The sequence below is a fragment of the Leuciscus leuciscus genome (genome assembly GCF_965113295.1).
Source record: "Leuciscus leuciscus genome assembly, chromosome: 6".
Classification (NCBI taxonomy): Eukaryota; Metazoa; Chordata; class Actinopteri; order Cypriniformes; family Leuciscidae; genus Leuciscus; species Leuciscus leuciscus.
The window spans coordinates 13,773,365-13,796,592 of NC_138730.1; the positions used below are offsets into that span (position 1 = coordinate 13,773,365).

Sequence of the window (23,228 nt, forward strand, 5' to 3'; positions counted from 1 at the left end):
AATTCAAGAGTGGATGTCTGTTTATCATAGCAGAAGCGCAACAAAATAATGCTTCACAAAAAATAAAGCACAGATGATGAATGAATGACAAGAAAGCACAAAAAAATTTACGTACAGTAAACATAATTACAACAAAAGTTTGTTGTTAGGTGCCAACAGCACAGCAGCTCCAGACACATAATGACACACGTACTCACATGTGGAGCAAATCAAAGCAATGTCCATGTCTGTTTTCAGGCCTTCCCGCTTAGGTCTCTCTAGTGCTGGAAAGCTTTTTTAACACAGGTCCTAAAGCTCTTTCCTGATCATAACCCTTCATTTTCCAGTGATATACTCATGAACTTTTCTCTTTTGTATTGTGTCTCATCTCTAATTCTGCAGTCTTTCTTTAAATCAACAGGGTTCTCAAGTGTCACGCATTTCGGTCTTTTGTCACGCACTCCCGCCACACGTATTTCTCACGTGGAAAAACTATTTATAATATATTTAATATGCCGCAGCGCCCAAAATTTCTCTGGCCGCACCGCTCTCACTATGGAACCGGCAGGAATCAAGCGCGTCTCTCCTAGAATTCTTAGTCGAGCCTGCCACTTATCAGCCAATCAAAAAAAAGAAAGGGGCTACAAAATAGCCAATCAGAAAATAGCACTATTGTATTTGGGTAAGATTTAATGCAACAACCAATGAAAAAAAAAAGCATATCCTGGAATTGGTCACGTGACTCTGCTTCTTCCGAAAGTTTCGTTCACCCACAGAGGAAACCACTCTGAGCTCCGAGCATCACTTTGAGCACAGTGTAAGTCATGATCTCCTGTTTTAATGTTACAACAAATTCACAACTTGTTTGACACAAACAGTGACAACTTGACTGCTTGAATGTTTCCCAGATAATTAGCATCAGTTTTCATGAGTGTCTGTAACTTAGCCAACAGTTTTACAGCCTGTTCACTGACAACACCTGCTCAGAACAAGTAGTCTAGGCCTAGTCATATTTTCGTTATCACACGATGACTGACATATTGTCACATTATAAACCTCTCTCTCTCTCTCCAAATAGGCTTAATAATTGTATTAGCACTAAGTAAATTAAAGTGTATTGCATAGTCGATGTTATAGGTCACTTTTAAAATCATGTCATATTTTATAATTATATCCTGGCCATGGATGCATTAAGGTCTGCATCTTTCAAAGATGTCAGGTAAAAAGCAATTAAGCATCCTCTCATTCGCCCTGAGAGGAAAGTCCCCTAAAAAGGCCAGGTTAGAGGATGCTGGCCCAGAGAAGGTGGCGAAAAGGGTAGGCCCATTAGAGGAGGAGACCGAGGAAGGAGACAGTGCAGGTGGAAGGCAACAAGTCCAAAAAGGCAACAAACACTTACAATAAACAACACCAGTCATAATCTCTCTCTCTCTCTCTCTCTCTCTCTCTCTCTCTCTCTCTCTCTCTCTCTCTCTCTCTCTCTCTCTCTCTCTCTCTCTCTCTCTCTCTCTGTGCGCATGTGCTGAGTGAGTGGGCGGAGTTGGCGTCTGAGTGAGTGAGTTTCCAACGTGTGAGTGTTTTCTAACTTATTATTGGTTTAAGTTTTTGTATTCTTAATATTGGAGTATTTGTTTTGTATTTGTTGTTTGTTGTGCAAAGAAAGAATAGTTTGAGAACAGTAGTTTTGGTACGCGGCCGCCTGCTTTTGCTGGCCGGTGTTCTGACGGAACACCATACCCATCAGAATGGGATACCTTCGGTTAATGCGCATGCGCAGGAGTGAAATTTGTGGAATTGCGCATGCGCTAAATTTAAACCATCATTTCAGCATACCTTACCTCAGTGTAACCAGGGGCTATCAAAAGAGCATACCTCTTTATAAACTGTATTTTTTATTAAACCAGGGGCTATCAAAACAGCATACCCCTTTATAAACTGTATTTTTTATTAAACCAGGGGCTATCAAAAGAGCATACCCCTTTATAAACTATTTTTTATTAAACCAGGGGCTATCAAAAGAGCATACCCCTTTATAAACTGTATTTTTTATTAAACCAGGGGCTATCAAAAGAGCATACCCCTTTATAAACTATTTTTTATTAAACCAGGGGCTATCAAAACAGCATACCCCTTTATAAACTGTATTTTTTATTAAACCAGGGGCTATCAAAAGAGCATACCCCTTTATAAACTATTTTTTATTAAACCAGGGGCTATCAAAAGAGCATACCCCTTTATAAACTGTATTTTTTATTAAACCAGGGGCTATCAAAAGAGCATACCCCTTTATAAACTATTTTTTATTAAACCAGGGGCTATCAAAACAGCATACCCCTTTATAAACTGTATTTTTTATTAAACCAGGGGCTATCAAAAGAGCATACCCCTTTATAAACTGTATTTTTTATTAAACCAGGGGCTATCAAAAGAGCATACCCCTTTATAAACAATTTTTTATTAAACCACGGGCTATCAAAACAGCATACCACCCCTTTATAAACTGTATTTTTTATTAAACCAGGGGCTATCAAAACAGCATACCCCTTTATAAACACTGGTATGCTGTTCCGGTATGCTATTCTGACAAAGTATGCTACATCGACAGAACACCGGCATGGCGGTACCGGCGTCGTCAGTTTTTGATAAACTGAGTCGACGGCATGGGATTAAAATACATGCCGAAACACAATGCTCAGTGGAGCAGTGTAGTTTAGCGGTGGCAGATGTGGGATGTGAGAGTATAATATCTGCGTCTCGGATGAACAGCGCTGTTGTGTTGTTTTTAGACAGCACTGATAAAGTGAATTTAGTGGTAGAAAATGGCATTGTGATCAATGATACTTTCACCCCGGTGATGCCGCTTGTGCAACCGGCAAAGAGAGTAACGCTTTCAAATGTGCCGCCGTTTATTAAAGATGAAACGTTGGAAAGAGAACTGTTGAGGCATGGTAAAATCATGTCAAAGATTAAAAAAGTCCCAATGCGGTGTAATTCTCCCATGTTGCAGTATGTGGTATCTTTTAGACGACATGTGTACATGATTCTAAATAATGATAATACAGAACTGAACCTGGTTATGAAATTTAAAGTTGATAATTTTGGTTACGTGATTTTTGCGACCTCTAGTATGATGAAATGCTTTGGTTGTGGGAAAGAAGGTCACATTATTAGGGCATCCCCAGATAAAGAAATACAGAGTGCAGCTCAGGATAATGTGGCAACTGAAGGGACGAGCGCCGACAGTGATAGAGCGCGTAATCCCGAACCCGCTGCGGAGAGCAACGGTAGTGAAGTTGCGGAGATGGAGGTGAATACTGTGATAATTGACGATGCAAATACGGTTGTAAATGGCGATGCAAATACCGTGGTAAATGGGGTCGTAAATATTGTTCCAAATGGTGGTGAAGGAAAAGATGAATCAGTACAGGAAAACAATGTTGTTGCTGTTGTGGCTGAGGCGGGTTGTGATGATTTGGATATGGCGGAGGATGAATCTATTTTCAAAACTCCTGCAATAAAAAGAAAGATAAGCAAAAGAGGGAGAAGGAAAAAAGCGAAGAAAGTAGTGGATGGTAACGGCTTAAACGTTGAGGAGGTTGAAGTTGATTCAGACTAGTTGTCTTGATGAGTCTGCCCAGGGAAGTGAGTGTGAGTCTTCTGACTCTTCTGTGGCTGTGAGGAGGTCAGGAAGAATTGCTTATTATACTTTGGAGAAAATAAAGATATTTCTACAGAACACTAAAGGAATGAAAGGGGTGAAAGCAGAGGATTTTTTCCCGGATAGGCAAAAATTCTTGGACTCAGCTAAAATATTGATGAAGGACACAGGGGAGGGTGATACAGATCAAGAAATTTTCAGATTAAAGAAAATACTGCATAAAATCAAACTAAATATGCTTAATGAAGAATTTGAGATGGCTTGAATTTTTTTTTTCCTTTGTTTTTCTTATCTGTGTTTGTTGTCCTGTACAGACGTTTTTTTCCCACTATAATGAGCAGAGTTAAAGTAGGTACTTTGAATGTAAATGGAGCAAGGGATGTTCATAAAAGGGCAATTCTTTTTCAATTGATAAAACAAAAAAAAAAATGATGTTATGATGATACAGGAAACTCATAGTGACTGTGTTAATGAAATTGAATGGAAGAAGGAATGGGAAGGTGAAATTATATTGAGCCACAAAAGTGCGGTTAGTGGAGGAGTGGCTGTTCTCTTTCAGAAGAATTTTATGCCGATATCCTACGAAGTTGAAAATGTGGTGGATGGGCATCTAATGATTGTAAAGGCACAGTTTGAGAAATTAAAGTTAGTCTTTATTAACATCTATGCTCCTACTTTAGGGGTAAATAGAGTGGTTCTTTTAAATGAAGTTGATACTTTATTGTCAAATTGTCATACTGAGGATTATATGTTCATGGGTGAGGATTTTAATTGTACTGAGAATTACAATTTAGATCGAAATCATTCAGAGCCACACATGCCGTCACAGAGAGTGATGGTTAAGCTTAGTAATGCACATGACCTGTGTGATATTTGGAGAGCTTTTAATGGAAATGAGAGACAATATACTTGGGCACAGACAAGAAATTCTATTTCATTGGCCAGGCTTGACAGATTTTATTGTTTTAAACATCAATTTAATATTGTTAAAAGTTGTGATATAAAATCCGTAGTTTTTGTCTGATCATTCCATTGTCATTGTTACTGGTTTTATTGCCAATATAAAATCTAAAAGTGCATATTGGCATTTTAATGTTTCTCTTCTTGAAGATAATTTTTTTAAGGAGGTTTTTGTGAGTTTTGGAAAACTTTTAAGGTTAAGAAAAAATGTTATACCTCAATTCAACAATGGTGGGACTGTGGGAAAATTCAAATACAGCAACTGTGCCAACAATACACATTCAATGTATCCCGGGATATTGCAAGATCATTGGAAGAATTAGAGATTGAAATTGTGAAATTACAGAGTTTAATAGATTCTACAAGGAATCAAAGATGGTTTGATGCTCTTAAATCCAAGAGAAGAGTAATGAATGATCTGTTAGGTATTCAAGCGCAGGGTGCGTTGATTCGTTCACGCTTTCAAAGTGTTGTACAAATGTATTCCCCTACTAAGTATTTTTTTGGTTTAGAGAAAAAAAGTGGCCAAAGTAGGTATATTCATACTCTCCTTTCAGATAGTGGACAAGAACTCACAGTTTTGAGTGAGATTAGAAAAAGGGCTAGGCTATTTTATGCTGATTTGTATAAAAGTGAGGTTAAGGAAGAGGAGGATTTGAATAAAGTTTTCCTTGAAGACCTGCCTAAAGTTTCAAAAGGTGCGAACACTAAATTAAAGAGGCCTTTATCTAAAGGAGAACTTTACGCAGCTCTAAAAAGTATGGAAAATGGTAAAACACCTGGGATTGATGGTCTCCCGGTGGATTTTTATAAAACATTTTGGGATGTTTTGGGAGATGATTTACTGAAAGTGTTTAATAATAGCCTAGCTGAAGGTCACCTGCCGGTGAGTTGCAGGAGGGCTGTCATCACGCTCCTGCCGAAAAAAGGTGATCTAAGAGAGATTAAAAATTGGCGGCCTGTTTCACTATTATGTGCTGATTTTAAGATTCTTTCAAAGACTTTGGCGAATAGAGTTAGAGAAGTAATTGGGGACATTATCCATATTGATCAGACATACTGTATACCTAACAGATCTATATTTGATAATGTTTATTTGATTAAGAATATTTTGGATGTTTCTAGTCTTTTGAACATAGATACTGGATTGATCTCTTTAGATCAGGAAAAAGCGTTCGACAGGGTTGAGCATCTTTACCTTTGGAATATGCTGGAAGGATTTGGTTTTGATAAAAGTTTTATTGACATTATTAAAGTTTTGTACCGGGATATTGAAAGTGTTTTAAAGGTTAATGGTGGTTTGAGTGGACCTTTTAAAATCTCACGTGGAATTAGACAGGGTTGTGCTTTGTCAGGCATGTTATATGCTATGTCAATCAAACCTCTATTAGTAAGAATGAGAAATCGAATTGAGGGGTGGGATTTGCCTTTTTCTGGAATGTCCTTTAAATTATGTGCTTATGCAGATGATATTGTTGTTTTAATAAAGGGTCAAAAAGATTTAGAAGTTTAACAGTCAATTATTAAAGATTTTAGTTTGATTTCATCTTCTAAAGTAAATTGGACAAAAAGTGAGGCAATTGCGTTTGGAAATTGGGAAAAAGGTCTACCCACATTACCTGCTGGGTTATCATGGAATAAAAAAGGTTTTAAATACCTTGGAGTTTATTTAGGTAACAGTGAAATGTTGCAGAAGAATTGGGAAGGTTCTTTGGAGAAAGTGCAAGGTCGACTTGAAAAATGGAGGTGGCTCCTGCCGAAATTGTCTTACAGAGGAAGAACTTTAATAATAAATAATCTAGTAGCTTCTGCTTTGTGGCATCGGCTGGCTTGTGTTGACCCCCCTGCTGTTTTTTTGGGAAAATTGCAGTCAATTCTGGTTAACTTCTTTTGGGACAAACTGCATTGGACTCCACAGAGTGTGCTGTTCCTTCAAAAGGAAGAAGGAGGACAAGGACTAGTTCACCTGGCAAGTAGAGGTGCAACGTTTCGTCTTCAATATATCCAAAGATATTTAACTGGACCCAAAAACCTTGTCTGGAGAGAGGTAACCAGCACAATTTTAAAGCAGGCTGGAGGACTAGGACTGGACTCTACGTTGGTTTTAATGGACTGTAACAAAGTGCCAGTAAATGGACTACCTCCTTTTTATAAAGGACTTTTTAAAGTCTGGAGCTTCTTTACAAAGCAGAGGTTGAAATCCAATGATTCACTCTTTTGGTTATTAGAAGAGCCTTTAATAGGCGGAGCTCGTTTTGATGTGTCTTGTGAATCCTTACCTGGAATAAGTTACATGTTGAGGGATAAGAAAGTTATAAAGTTAAGAGTACTTGTTGATATTAGTGGAGTTGATTTTAACAATGTTGAAGAGCTGGCCTCACATGTGGGTATGGTGTCTCTTCGAAAAGTCAATGTGTTTGTGGATCTGATTAAACAGAGATTGACTGCTGAGGAAAGAGCACTTCTTAGAGATTATTGGAGTGGACAAAGTACTCCTACAGGGATGGACTCATATCCTGATATGTATATCACACCTGATTTTCAAGGATTTTCTGGACCTTTATTAATGTTGAATGGACTACATGTTTTGAAACTATATGAAGTGAAAGGGAAACAATTATATAAATGTTTTGTGAAGGTTTTAAATAAAAAGGTGTTAAATGGAAGAGTGGACAATGTATGGAAAGACAAATTGGGAGTAGAAGAAGATTGTAAACCAAACTTGAGAGTGTTATACAAACCACCATTAACAAAAAAAGCAGGAGATATTCAGTGGAAGGTTTTGCATGGCACAGTTGCTGTTAATGCCTTTGTTTCTGTCATTAATTATAATGTGCAGAGTGGATGTCCTTTTTGTGATTTGAGAGAAACTGTCTTTCATTGTTTTATGGAATGTGACAGATTGGTCGACTTATTTAGTGTACTTAAAGGTATAGCGGAGGATGTTTTACTTCCTGGTGGGTAGCCTATACTATTGGTCCTCCTAATTGTCAATCATTCTGGTGAATCAATCAAACTTTTCAAAAAGTGGAGAGGGCGGGTCTTATCTCAAATTTGGAAAGATCCTCCGCTATACCTTTAAGGTGTTCTCGTTTAAGAGTTTTATTTTTGGACCAAAATATTACTTTTCAATTAGAAAGAAAAGCCAGCTTTTAAATTTTTTGGTGGGTCAAGCTAAACTGGCCATTTATATTAGCAGAAAGAACAAGATTGAAAGTAAAACTGGACAAGAAGTAGGCTACTATAATGTTTAAAGAGTTTGTGAAGGCCAGATTTTTGGTTGATTATAAATTCTATAAAGCTATGAATAATTGTGAGTTTTTTCTGGATCAGTGGTGCTATAATGAGACTCTTTGTACACTATTTGAAGACAACCTAATCTTTATACCAACATTGGAATGATCATTGTGTTTTAGTATAGCCTAATAGTTTTTTCTGTCATTGCTGTCTTGTGAGTATTAGCCTATACTGTTATTATTTTATGAAAATGTATAATTGTGTATATTTTTATGGATGATTAAGTGAACAAATACAGTTCTGTTGAAAATCTAAAAAAATCTCTCTCTCTCTCTCTCTCTCTCTCTCTCTCTCTCTCTCTCTCTCTCTCTCTCTCTCACACACACTCACACACACACACACACACACAAACACAAACACACAAACAAACACACACACACGCACATGCAGAATTGGAATAAATAATTTGTATTTGGTATTTGAGAAATTATTAATAACAACAACAAAAACACTAATAATAATTTTATGAATGAAACACCCCCATTCCCGCAACCCGTCCAATGTGTGGATGTCGGGATGTTCGTTAACAGTATAGTGCTGCTAAGGTATTTCAAATTTCTTTTTATCTACAGGCAAAGAACGAAAAAGAACTTTGCAATGAGTATATGGCAAAATTATCTTCGGGGGATTCCCAAGATATAGAGCTGAAACAGACATCTCTTTTGAGACCTCTTTTTGACCACTTCATTGAACATAGGACTGAAATCCACTCTAAAACCTACAGAGTCTGCCTTTAAATATCAAAATCCATCAGATTAAACCAAACAAAAACAAAAATAGCTAGAAGAACTTAAAATCAAACATCATTCAACTGCGTTATCCTTTTTCATGTCTACAACCAATATCTTGGTTCATATCCAATACACACATAATTCATGCAATTGTTATTAACTATTGAATAGTTTATTGGAAGTGTATCATGCCAGGTATGATTTTGAATGATATTTCATTTCACGAATGATGATATGTATCAAGTCTGTGTAAGATGTATTGTATTCACATTATAGTAATCATGTCTAAATTATACTCTGCAAGAGTGGGAAAGTTAGGGACCATGTGACTGATAAGATAACGCTGATTTATGTGGGGGAATGAGAATATGGTCACACTCCGAACTAAATACAATGAGTCTCATTCTCAATTGCATGGATTATTCATATTTATACGCACAGGAGAAGTTCTCACAAAAAGTTTCCGCCTAATTCTCAAAACGTGCATACACACATGGATTTGTTCCTAACCTTGTCTAAACGTAAATTAATTTGGAGTATTCTAATGAGCGATCACGTACACTAGGTTAGTATTTTGCAAAAAATATGCCCAAACCATGTCCATATAAGGTTTTTCCGCACACCCTTTCCTTTCGTCGCCCTCAGCAAACATGAGGGTCTCTAAAGATGCGCTGAGAGAACAGGCAGCAAGATCCCTGAGCAATGCAAGTGTGCCATCCTCAAAACAAGTTAAAGTGCCCCTATTATGCTATTTTAAAGTCTCCTAATTTTGTTTTGGACAGGTTTCTCTTACAACAGGATTACACGCATCAAAGATTACAACAGGTTTAATTTTCTCATAATACACATTGCACATCACCACATTTTTCAATGATTCTCAAACGACTCAATCAATCTCTCTAATTTCCTCCTTTCCGCTACTGTACTCTGCACTGATTGGCCAGACAGCTGTTGTGATTGGTCTACCGTGCACAGTGCATGTCAAAAACAAAAACGCTCATTGCTTAACTGAACTAAAGCTTGATCCCGAGGCTTCCCAACAGCTCAGCGATTGTACACCGTAAACAAAAGACAGTAACGAACGATGACGTAGATTTAACCATATCAATCTGAGCACGAGTCCGAAGATGAAACACTGGAAGAACTAGTCATTCAAACCGAACCTCCATCGCAAGAACGACTTGAGCAGGACGTTCAGTGATACACTACTCAGTTTGAGGTACATTATGAGATGTTGCAACTGTAATTCCTCAAAATCAGCATTAACAAGTGTATGTCCATCAACAAACCGATGTGTATTTTTCTAATTTATTGCGGTGAACATGTGGGAACTGAATCAATAATGGTCCATACATTAGCCGAGCACTAATGTGAATGATTGAAGTAACAAACGTTGGTAAAACAAATCTTGCTCCATCCTTTATCTTTACTCAAAGTAGTAAGAATGACAGACAATCTGCAATAATAGACACAGTTTTAGGTAATAGTGGCCCACAGCTGATTAGCTAATTATTTCAGACAGTAATAACATGATTCAGCCAGTTAGCAGGAGACCTACACAATATAAAACACAAAACTAAGTATTTTGAACACCGGTAGAACATATATACATCAATAATTAGTCATACTTACAGGTTGTGATTCTGAGGGGCAAGTTAGTCCAAATAAACTGGGTACTGATCCATCTTTCCAGAGCAAGCATTTTGCGAATCCTGGCGTTGACTGCTTGATTTGAGAAGCAGCCGTCAGTAAAATGGGAACAGGGAAACAATAAAAAGGGAACACAGCAAAAGTTTGGGATTATACTGCTGTGGTATTGTGGTAAAGATGAATTTTAACCACTGATTCTTCACAGCCTCATCCTTTGGAAGTGAACATAAACCGAATTTACTCTCACAGCGGAGAGCACAGCGTCTTGACGACATGATATCCACACAAACGAGCTACAGCAAGATGTCCTGTCCACACAGAACGTAGGCGGGCATTATGCAAATGTAGTAAGTCGTGACGTGCGTGAACTTCACGAAAATAGATTCGAACTCCAAACGACTTGTTTGAGTTGTTCAGAGTCGACTCTTTCTTTTGGGATAAAATAACTTTATTTATAATGCACTTTCAGCTTTACAACTTTGCAGACTGTTTACATTCACATACAGCTACATTACACACTGCATGAAAGGTAATTTTCAAAAATCCATAATAGGGGCACTTTAAAACACAAAAAAACGTACTCGGTTACTAACGTTACCTCGGTTCTCTCTAGAAGCGGGAACGAGTACTGCGTAAGATATCTTACGCTAGGGGGAAAATCCTTTTCCGCGAGATATTGAAGCCAAAAATTATCCTTAATTTTGTAATAATGCAAAACGCGTTGCAGCAGCAATGCAGACATAGGCGAGACAGCTCGCGCGCCTATTGGCTGCTCTGCGGCAACTGCAGCAGCCTATCGAGCGAGGCCTGGCGTGACGTCAGACCCAATCAGGGCACTTCGCGCCCGCTGCGTCACGTCCCGCCGAAATGGGCGTGGTCTAGGCCTATAAATATCGCTCGCAGGCAGCTATTATCTGGTTTTTCATCATCGAAGCAACCAGAGCGTGTGCATGCACGGCAAGATACGCAGTACTCGTTCCCTCTTCTAGAGAGAACCGAGGTTACGTTAGTAACCGAGTACGTTCTCTTACGAGAGGTCTCTCGTACTGCGTAAGATATCTTACGCTAGGGGACCCAATGTAAAACGCTGTGCATGCTGAGATCTGACACCAAAGACCCAAGGGCGAAAGCCCGGGGTACATATAGTGCACAATCACTCAGTGAACTCACAGAGAGTCCGGAAAGAAGGAGGGGAGCAGCCTCACTTTTCCACATAAAGTAGCGTCGATGGGACGCGAATTTCATCATACAGACAGGGCGGGGTACGGCCTGAACTGATGGTGAAAATGTGGGTCTTACACAGTTTGCCCAGCTTTAAACTGTCGAACATTGAGCTGTGCTCAGCAAACGCAGCATTCTGAGCTGAACGCATCAGGTCAGATAATACTGGTAGTTTAGACCGACAGCAGCCTGGCCTGCAGGGCGGGAACCTCTAGGTTATAAAACCTTATAAATGTAGACGGGGAGGCCCAGCCTGCCGCCATACAAATATCTTGCAAGGCAATCCCACTTGACCAGGCCCACGAAGAGGCCATGCCTCTCGTGGAATGCGCTCTGACACCCAAAGGGCACTGCATGCCCTTGGAGGCGTATGCCAGCGCTATAGCATCAACTATCCATCTGGATAGGCTCTGTTTCGACGCGGCTAGTCCCTTAGAACGTCCGCTAAATGAAACAAAGAGCTGTTCCGTCTGTCTGAAAACAGACGAGCGAGACACATAAGCTCGTAATGCCCTGACTGGGCAAAGGAGGCTCGCGTCTCTTTCCTCATCAGGGACCGGTAGGGCTGACAGAGAGATAATCTGCGCCCTAAACGGTGTGTTGAGGGATTTTGGAACATAACCGTGCTTAGGTTTGAGTATAACTTTTGAGTCATTGGGCCCAAACTCCATGCACGCCGCGCTCACAGAGAGCGCGTGCAGATCCCCTATGCGCTTCACTGAAGCGAGAGCCAGCAAAAACACCGTTTTGAAAGACAGGTGTTTCAAATCGATTGACTGTAAAGGCTCAAATGGCGCACCTTTCATGGCTTCCAGAACCGTAGAAAGGTCCCATACGGGGACTGAGGGAGGTCTGGGAGGATTCAGTCTCTTAGCTCCTCTAAGGAAGCGGATGACTAAATCGTTCCTTCCTATTGACTGACCAAGCGTTGTTTCTGAGAACGCTGCTATAGCCGCCACATAAACTTTGAGCGTGGAGGGGGCCCTGCCCCCATCCAACAGCTCTTGTAGGAAGGAAAGCACCTCCGTCACATCACAGTTTGTGGGTGACACACCACGGGCTGTGCACCAGCCCGAAAACACTGACCATTTCGAAGAATAGAGTCGTCTTGTAGACGGAGCTCTAGCCTGCGTGATCGTGTTTAATACTCCTTTAGGGAGTCCAACATGTACCCGTTGATGGCCCAGACATGAAGGGACCATAGTTCCGGGTGAGGATGCCAGATCGAGCCGCGGGCCTGTGAGAGGAGATCTCTCCTCACTGGTACTGGCCACGGGGCAGTACTTGCTAACTGCATCACGGCTGGGAACCAAGGTTGGTTTTTCCAGAACGGTGCTACCAGCAGTACTGAGCATCCTTCTTCCCTGAACCGTTCTATCACCTGAGGCAGGAGAGAGACGGGGGGAAAAGCATAGAGCGGGCGGCGGGGCCACACATGGGCCAGCGCGCTCCTGCTCTTGGAGAAAAATTCTTGACAGTGAGCGTTTTCTTGAGACGCAAACAGGTCTACTTCCGCTCTGCCGAATTTCTTCCACAGCAGTTGGACTGTCTGTGGGTGTAGAGACCATTCGCCTGCCGGAACATTGTTCCTGGACAGTCTGTCTGGTCCTATATTCATGATCCCTGGCACGTGCGCTGCTCTGAGCGAGCGCAGGTTGCACTGAGCCCATACCAGGAGGCGTTCTGCCAGCCTGTACAGTTTCTCGGATCTGATGCCGCCCTGGCGATTTATGTAGGACACCACAGACATGTTGTCCGAACGGACCAAGACGTGGTGACCTTTTATTTGGGGACAAAAACGCGTCAGCGCGTTGTCTACTGCCAGCATTTCGAGGCAGTTTATGTGCAGGAGCTTCTCCCGTTCTGACCACTGGCCGAAGAACGGTCTGCCCTCGAGCAGCGCTCCCCATCCCGAGGTGGACGCGTCCGTGGACACCACTTTCACCCTCGAGGAAGTCCCCAGGCTTACACCTGATTGGTACCAGTCGTTCGCTTTCCAGGGTTTCAGAGCTGTAACGCATTTCTGATTGACCCTGAGGCGAAGCAAACCGGGTGCCCACGCTTCGCGTGGGACTCGCGCTTTCAGCCAAAACTGCAGCGGGCGCATGCGGAGCAGACCCAGCTGGAGGACTGACGATGCTGAGGCCATGAGACCTAGCATCTTCTGAAAACTTTTGAGCGGGACAGACGCGCCGCAGCGAAAAGAGTTCGCTGTGCGTCGAATGTCTACCGCGCGCTGTGGTGATAGTCACGCTATCATGGATAGTGAGTCCAGTTCTGTGCCCAGGAAAGATATTTTCTGACTGGGTGACAGGGAGCTCTTCGCCCAATTGACACTCAGACCCAAATACTCGAGGTGATCGAGTAAAATGGTCGTGTGTTCTATGAGCACTGCGCGAGATTGCGCTAGAATCAGCCAATCGTCCAAATAGTTCAGCACTCGCATGCCTCTCATTCTGAGGGGTGCGAGCGCCGCATCCATGCACTTCGTAAATGTACGGGGTGCTAGGGACAAACCAAACGGCAGGACTGTGTACTGATATGCCTGGCCCTCGAAGGCGAATCTCAAATATCGCCTGTGACGTGACGCTATCTGTATTTGAAAATACGCGTCTTTCAGATCTATTGACACAAACCAATCTCCTTGGCGAATCTGCACAAGGATTTGCCTGGTCGTGAGCATCCTGAACTGTCGCTTCACAAGCACTTTGTTCAGTTGTCTTAGATCTAGTATGGGTCTGAGACCCCCGTCTTTTTTCGGTACCAGGAAGTATCTGCTGTATAGCCCTCCCTCGCTCTGATCTTGAGAGAGAGGTTCTATGGCCCCTTTGCTCAATAGTTTCGTCACTTCGGCTCGAAGTAGATGTGCTACTTCTGTTTTTACCGTGGTCTCGACGCGCGCCACATAGCGGCGAGGGCGTCGGCGAAACTGCAGCGAATAGCCTCTTTCTATAATGTTCAGCACCCACTTCGAAAACCCCGGGTAGCTTTGCCCATGCGTCTGCATGGATAGCTAGGGGTCGGATACGAAGCGCGCTCCGCTCGCTCAGCGATGGAGAAGCTTCGGTGTGCTGTAACACAAGCGTGTCGCTCGTGACATTTGAGGCATGGGGCGCGCTGATGACAGCGGGCAGATTGCCCGCGCTCGACTCCTCTGCGGTGGTTAACCGCGAGGGGGAGGGCTGGGCGGTTCCCGTGGGAACTGTCATGTCTATGTGTGGATGTGGGCGCGGGACAGCGGGCACATTTATCACACCGAAAGCATCGTTCGCTTGCGTGAAGCGAGTGCACGTTGGTTTCGTTTTTACAGAAACCGTGAGACATGCATAACGTGGTGTTAGTGGGCACATTCACCATGTTTGAAGCGCAATCGGTCTGAGCCGATTCATGTGCGCGAGCCCTGTGTGACGGGCTGTGCTTGTGTGTAGAGATGGGCACTGGGCAGTGGGCATTCTTCTTACACATAAAGCACCATCGGCCGTGGCCGGGACACCAGAAAAAATTCACACTTATGGGATTTATCTGGGTAGCCGTAAAAACGGCGTTTGTGTGCAGGCAAGCGGGTGACAGAACCGACTTTTTTACTGCAGGATACACTGGAACAGTCACATTTACTGGAACTGAACGAGCGAGAAGTTGCCATAGAAACAGAGAGCGTCAACATGCTGGCGTTTATTGCAGGCCTGCGTGCATTACAACAGGCTTGTTCACTGCAATATTGACATTTCCAGTCGCCTGAATTCCAGAGGGGAATGGGAAATGTATAGGAAAAAGGAGGTTGGTCCGTCCGCAGCGGGACCAGAAAAACTCCCTTTTTTCCTTACGCCAGTGACGCACAGAACACCATAGAAACGGTGTTTGGGTGCAGGCGAGCGGGTTGTACAACGCGCTCGTTGGCTGCAAAATACACATCTGCAGTCGCCTTTTCAGGGAACTGACAGAGCGAGCATTGACGGCATAAGAGAGCGTCAACGTGCTGGCGTTTGTTTGCAGGCATGCGTGTATTACAACAGGCTTGCTCACTGCAATACTGACATTTCCAGTCGCCCGAACTTCAGAGGGGAATGAGAAATGTACGAGAAAGAGGAGGTCGGTCCGTCCGCGGGGGGACCAGAAAACGCTCTTTTCTCCTTTCGCCAGTGACGCACGGAAACCATAGAAACGGTGTTTGGGTGCAGGCGAGCGGGTTGTGCAACGCGCTCGTTGGCTGCAAAATGCACGTCTGCAGTCGCTTTTCAGGGAACTGACAGAGCGAAGCATTGGCGGCATAATTTTAACTGCCGCTAGACCGGGATTCGAACTCCGGTCTCTCGTGAGAAAAACCAATGATTCCGCCACTGAGCCACAGGGGGGGAACGCAAAGGTTTTCGGATGCACGAGCATATAAGAGCGTCACATGCTTTCTTCGGCGTATGCTTGCAGGCGCGCTTGTATTAAAACAGGCTCGCCTGCTGCAATATTGATATTTCCAGTCGCATGATCAGGGAACTGGGAATATGTATGAGAAATTGAAGGTCAGTCCATCCTCAGAGGGACTAAAAACACACCTTTCTCCTTTCGCCGGTGAGTGACGCATGAATGGGGCGCAGAAGGCAGGGTAGCTTTCTTATAACGTAAAGAAAAACTAACCCCGACCGTCCGCTTCCAGCCTCCCTTGTGAGCGGCGCAGTTTGCGCGGCTTGAACAGAGGGAGAGAGAAAGCTAGCCCCGTGACCGCCCGCTCCTGACATCCTCTGTGAGCGGCGCGGTGTGCGCGGCTCGAACAGAGGGAGAACAGGTATCGTCCCCCAAGCAGGCAAGGCAAGCGGGCGAACCGGCAAGCTTTGCGGGTTGGGGGGGGGGGGAGCGGAGGAGCAGTCTCGGAGAAGGATGCCAGGTGAGTCCTCAGAGTCACCATAGGCAGTACCTAACTCGCAGTGAGGGCAGTCGCCGTCAGCGAGTGCGAGAGCTGCGTGATCAGGAAAAGGGGCGTCTTGAAAAAGACGCCCAGCTCTTTTAGTGCAATGGGAGTGTGTGTCGCGGCGGCGAGCACACACACATACATAAACACAGTAGCAGAGAAAGGATATAATGCCGGAAAGCGCAGCAGGAAGGCAAGGAAGGCGGCGCGGCCAGCGACTTCAGTGACTCGTCCCGCTGAAGGTGCTCTCTTTCAGACGGCGCGGCTTCTTATCCAGCTCCAGCGATGCGTGTGCTTCGCTTGAAGGATGAAAAATCAGATAATAGCTGCCTGCGAGCGATATTTATAGGCCTAGACCACGCCCATTTCGGCGGGACGTGACGCAGCGGGCGCGAAGTGCCCTGATTGGGTCTGACGTCACGCCAGGCCTCGCTCGATAGGCTGCTGCAGTTGCCGCAGAGCAGCCAATAGGCGCGCGAGCTGTCTCGCCTATGTCTGCATTGCTGCTGCAACGCGTTTTGCATTATTACAAAATTAAGGATAATTTTTGGCTTCAATATCTCGCGGAAAAGGATTTTCCCCCTAGCGTAAGATATCTTACGCAGTACGAGAGACCTCTCGTAAGAGAACCACCTTTAATACAGACACTGATTACAGACCTCTGATTAGCCAGCTTGTAGATAAATCTGCATCTTTATGCAGAAACTCACAGCTCGAGCTGTAACTCACATTACTTACTCTTTTACTGTACAGTATATATATAGTAAGTGTATATAGTAAGTGTGTGTGTGTTAGTAGATGAGACCCGATGTCTTACTGATCAGAAGAACATCAAGAGTTGGACCAACTCAGGACACAAACAACGCATTGGGTTAGTGTCAATTTTTAATTTGAGGGGGGAGTTTAGACTTTTTTTATTTTATTACATTTATCTCGCCTAAATGTATGCTGCACTCATTGCATTTTTACAATGGGGTAATTTTGTTCTTAAGAATTTACACAACTCAAGGAAGCTTGATTTCAATCTTTGAATTAAATTGAAAAAAGTAGCACAAATAAATGCAATAGAATAAAGATACCAATAAAGAGAAAAGTTTTTGCTTAGGTCTAACACTATTTAGAAATACTACTGAATAAAGTAACCAAATGTAAAATAACACTGGGTAGTATTTTAGTCCTGACTAAATAAAATACATAGGCTATTAATCTTGATTCCTTAAAATGAAAGCTATGTTTTGTTGTTTTGACAACCAAATTAATGACAGACACATATGGCTGCTGTCACTTTAAGAGCTAGTGCACGGATCCTGTTTTCATTATACGGTCACGTGCGATTTATGCTTATTTAAGACATAACCGACTGAGTTTAGAGGACACTCACCAAGACCGAAATGGACATAATTTTTGCATGTGTTTGACTGTTAAAGCGATATAATCTCATAGACTGTAAAAAAAATATGGACAAAGCGTCTGTGACGTCACCCATAGACTTCTGAAGAACGGTTTTGAGGCCGTTTATGGGGGGTATGGGCGGCGCCATATTTCAATACAAATGTTCAGAAAGGATAACTTACAGGTATGATGTGTTGTGTCAGATCATGGCCGAGACGTCAAATTTCAGGAATTCCACTCGGCGCAGCCTATGCTCGTTGTCAGCTGTCAATCAAGCTGTCAATCGCGCCCTTATTTGTCATACATTTTATATCTAAATACGATCTAAACTAACGAGTTAGAAAAAAATTCACCCCCCTCACAGTTGTCAGGCACTCGGAACCTATCGAAAAATACAATAAAAGTCCATGGGACCAACCTGTAAAAACATGAATTTATGCTGTGAAAACGGACATTTTAACATGGGGGTGTATGGACATTTGCTCCCTTTTGGGACCTTCCCCTAGCGGATTTTCGATGTATTGCAGTTTTTCGCACTTCCGGGTAGGCTTCATTTTTCAGATTAGAATGTTGCCGCTTGTATAATCTGAGCTAAAGCGAGCTGTTTGTGAGGTGGTTTACTCTATGTATGTGTGCAGAGAAAAAAAACATCTCTCAGACAGCGCGCAAGTACCGAAAAGTTTAAATTCGCGTGAATGTTTAAACTGGTAAGACTTAAAAAGACGTGCAAATGGTAAACTTTAGTTACTCATGATGCAATGCTGGCCCGATTATGCAAGTGACAATTCCGTCTATCCCGACACCTGCTATCCCGCGCCGAAATTCGAGCCCTGCTGCTGCAGCTTCTTTGCTGCATGCGTGAGGAGAAAAAACACAGACGTCCATAGGGAGGCACTGGAAGCGTGCGTTGCACACACCAACATGAAATACGTCCCTTACAAATCTGGAACGCGGGCATTCTTAGAAGTATCGATACTAATAAATGTTGGTATCGTGACGTTTTTAATTTCCGAGAATCACGATACTTTTGAAGTATCGGTGCACCGTGCAACACTACATTGTGGTAGTTACGGTTTGTGAAGTCGTTAAGCTCCTGGTAACCCGCGAGAGCACCACAAGTTTATCCTCCATCATCGCACTCTCCGGGCGTTCAAGCAACTGTACTTTTCATCACTAAAACGGAAGGCCCGCCTCTCCATTCAATCGATTGGACAGTGGAAAAAAACGCGATGACGTCGGGCGCTTTTTCCGCTCGGAGTTGCTTTTTTTTCAACTTAAAAAACGCGAGGTGCAGCAGGCGGTAAAACGCGAGGCGCAGCAGGCGCATAAACAGCGCGCAGAACGCTCGCTGCCATAGGAAACCAATTGAAAATAGGCGCCTCTCACAGCAAAAAACGCGTCAGGTGTGATCGGCCCCATTCACTTCACTTTTGCTATTTAACCAGAGCGAATTAGACGAGTGCGCATGTGGTGTTTGTCAACGCGCCTTTGGAGAGAAGTGAAAATGACAGCACGGCTAGTAGCCTATCGGTGTATCGATACTTCGGGAAATTAGTATTGGTACCGTTCAGATATTTCAGTATCAATATTTATCGAAATATCGATATTTTTGACAACACTAATGTCTATTGAGATCTCAGTATTCCTGCCAGTTAATAATCGACTGCTGGCGGTAGATCCTTTTCCTATTTAGCACCAAAACTTTGGAACAGTCTTCCTAACATTGTCCGAGAAGCAGACACACTCTGTCAGTTCAAATCTAGGCTAAAAACACATCTCTTTGGCCTAGCATACACATAACACATTATAGATGTCTACGCTAATATTAGTCTCTCTGTTTATCCCGAGGTTTACCGCAGTCCACCGGATCCACGTCGTATCAAGCTCTGATGAAGGACCTGCGCCTGGACACGACGACAACGCAGTCCTGAAGTGTCAAGTAGCCTCTCCCCTGTGAAGGCCTCCTTCCCTTCCCTTTACCTCTGTACAGATAAATCGTCGGCGGGATAATTCTGGTTCACGTGGCTACGCGGAAGCGATAAATTCTGTATTATACATTTTTAAGGCCAGACAAGTAGTTTGTTGAGGGTTGGTTTTTAATGAAGGACTACACGCCTGCGCACCTAAATATTAAAACGCGCATACCTATAGACTAAACACATAATACGCATGTGCACGCCGTCAGCGTTCTCACAGGTTCGCGTTTTTTGAAGTTTGTGCAGAGATAACGTTTTATTTTTTTATTTTTTTCAAGGCTTGTACCTTGGAATCTATTTCATGGTTTGCGTTCTCGAGCCACCAGGCACTGTTTTGTGCAAATGAGCGGCCGGAGCACATTAAGGGTTTTCTGTTAAAACGGTGTCGTGTAACGGTGTCCGGCCCCTAAGTTAATAACTAATGATCGTTGCGACGGAAGTGAATTTAATCAAAACTAACTTTAGCTGGACAATAACTTTATTCTAGAGCTGCTGTAAAGCCAAACAAATTTCTGTTACTTTAATTTCCTATTATCACTGTAAAGTTGCTTTGAAACAGCGCTATATAAATGGTGACTTGACTTGACTTTGTCTTTGACAAAATCGCAATTTTCTCAGCATTTTGCTCAAAATGTTGCTTTTTGTATGAAACTTACCCACATTCAAGTGTTGACTAAAAAAAAAGAATGCATGAAGTTAGAATAAAATGGATTAATTTAAAAGCAGAGGGTCTGTTCTTTCTTTTGATATATTGCATGTTCAGATTTATACAACAAAATATTCTGGGGACCATGAAAATGTTGTGAAAATGACACAAAAAAAACGCTGGTGGTGGCTGGCAAAAAAAAAAAAAAAAAAAACGCAGGCGGGGAAAGAGTTAATATGTGCTGCAGAGTTGATAGTTACAGCCCGTTCAAATGAGCGCCGGGCGATTCATTAATTTGGCTGTAAAATATGTGATTGTCAAATTCCCTATAAACATAATTATGAATTCCCTTTGAGCTAAATTGACCTGTTTCCCTTACACTCCTTATTTCCTATTAATTTCCCTTGTGTGCTCTGTCTTGTGCTTGTTCGTGTTGCTTGTGCATCTTTCCCCTGGTGCGGTGTTTCTTTCACTTTTAAGAAGTTTTTTCTTAAAATTGCAAATCTAATCAATTGCTGATGAAAACTTTATTTGAATCATCACTCAGTAGCCCCGTTTACATGCACACTTTTTTGCTATTCTGATTAAGATCGTTCTGATTGACGGATTCCGGTTGACTGTTTACATGGGATGTTATCTAAACCGATCTGGTGTTTACATGTGCAGACGCTTTCAATCGAAATCATTTTGTGCCGGATCTGGAAGCTCATTATTTTCCACGTTTTCAATCCTGTCAAGATGGTGCATCACTTAATCGTTGCGTTAGTTGTAGGCATTAGCCGCGTTTCCACTGTCGGGCCAGTGCGAGCCAGGGCTTTAAATGGGCCGTGCCAGGCTAATAGCCTCGGGCCAGTAGCACCGTGCCCAAAATCTGCTGCGTTTCCACTGTCGGGCCAGAAGCTCCACAGCGCTTCACTTAAAACATGCCCGAAACACGCCTCTCTGGAACAACGTCACACAAACCCATCATTTCACCAACAAAATGGAAGTTTTATCAGAAAACTAATCAGAAAGAAATCACTGGAAACAGCGTGATCGCAAAACAAGAGCGACCGTTTGCTGCCATTTTTGTTGTTTAATTGAATATTTAAAACCCAAGCATCGATGTTTTACCACAGGTTTACAATAAAAAGCGACACATTGATCATAATGAATTAATTTGTGTCAAAATTGCACATTAGTCACACAGAAATAAAGTGGTTTACCGTTTATGACGTTTGTGAACATCTATTTCACAAAAGAAAGAGGACACGCAACTTATTCAGTCGCGTCTGTTTCTGTTTATTTGGTAGCCTAGTTACAGCACATATTTACATCACATTTAGAAAGAATGATAATTTCTACAAATATGCCACCAAAAATATTACCTGAGGAGCTTTAGCACTCTCTCCCAGAAGGATACAGTTATATTTTCAGTCAGAAAGAGGATAGTCCGGTATAAAGAGACGAGACGTAGGCTACTGACAGATAAAATAAATCAGGATTATGATAACCTATATGATTTGTCTAATTTCTTGATTTGTCTGATTTCGCTGATTTCTAAGCGTTCATATTTACCATGTTTACTATGGTAATGGTTAGCGTGCATCGGGTCACAAACAGAAGGCATTATGTTAGCTGACAGAATTATCTGGCGCAAAACCAGGCATGCGCAGAAAGACGTACACTCAAAGTAATCGGATCAGATCGTTTACATGGTGTAATCTTTAATTTGATCGGTTCATGAAAAGGTTTATTCCACCCCCTTCAATCCGACTGAAATTTCAATCGGTTTGAGCATTTTTATTCCGATTGAGGTGTTGACATGGAGCATTTTCATTCTGATTGGACTTTTAAACTGGTTATAATCGGAATACAATGCTACATGTAAACGGGGCTAGTGAGTCATTTAACCATGTATTTGTTATGAATTGGTTGCAAACAGCACTGAGCACAACAGTTGAAGATCCAAACACAGTTTATTGAGAGCACAATCCAAAGTCACAGTCCATGTGTACAACCTCTGCAGCCGCGTAGAGGCAGGCAGGAAGTTCATATGTAGGCAGGAAGTTCCTCAGCGGTCGGGTTGAGGTAGGCAGGAAGTTCAAATATGACCTCTGCGGTCACGTTGAGGCAGACAGCAAGTTCAGATATGTCTTTTGCGGATACGTTGAGGCAGACAGGAAGTTCAGATATGACCTCTGCGGTTTGAATTGAGGCAGACAGGAAGTTCAAGAGCTGGAATCGACACAGGACTGGACTCTGGGGCAGAAAGGGGCTTTGAAGTCATGGGCTGAAGTGGGTTCATGGGCTTAAGAGCAGTGTGCGGCCCAAACACACAAAATGGCCATTGCCATAACAGGGAGTACAGAGGACAAGGGAACAACCTTTGGAACGGACAGCGCAGGCACCGGCAGGCTTAAGAGCGCTGGTCTAGGGATGCCGGCTGCCCAAAACTCAGCGAGTGACCCTCGAGGTCCATTACAGATCAAATGCTCTTTGAGCGGATTATTAAATTAGGCTTAATCTGGGAGATAAGAAACGTATGCTGTGTCCAAAAACTCTTGAATATGGTCCTCAATTGATCTGTTTCCTTGGCATAGGCTGATGATACGAACTGCTTGATCCGTCATGGCGAAGTCTTCTGTTATGAATTGGTTGCGGACAGCACTGAGCACAACGATTAAAGATCCAAACTCAGTTTATTAAAAGCCACAATCCAAAGTCATAGTCCATTAAACCAGCAGAAGGTCAGAGCACAGTAAATCAGTCCAAACAAATAAACAAAACCAGAGGGCAAGACAAGAACGAGAAAACCAGGACACGGGCAGATTTTAAA

At 42.8% G+C, this 23,228-nt stretch overlaps 1 protein-coding gene and 2 long non-coding RNA genes across 6 annotated transcripts in view; 1 reads left to right on the plus strand and 2 right to left on the minus strand.

The window, feature by feature from the left end:
- The window catches only part of LOC309501853, a 197,242-nt gene that overhangs the window by 104,158 nt on the left and 69,856 nt on the right, over positions 1–23,228 (minus strand). The gene's annotated exons all lie outside the window — the stretch shown is intronic.
- Positions 1–23,228, minus strand: part of gjc2 (gap junction protein gamma 2) — a 154,645-nt gene that overhangs the window by 24,495 nt on the left and 106,922 nt on the right. The window contains exon 2 of one of the 4 annotated variants that reach the window (XM_082174062.1): positions 10,258–10,350. The exons of 2 other annotated variants lie outside the window; for them this stretch is intronic. The gene's annotated coding sequence lies outside the window, so the exon portion shown is untranslated. The remainder of the gene's footprint in view (positions 1–10,257; positions 10,351–23,228) is intronic. One more of the 4 variants, XM_082174064.1, reaches the window with a different exon arrangement.
- Positions 17,168–19,169, plus strand: LOC309500261. The gene is made up of 2 exons (XR_014206520.1): positions 17,168–17,816; positions 18,429–19,169. It is a non-coding gene; the product is annotated as an uncharacterized lncRNA (long non-coding RNA).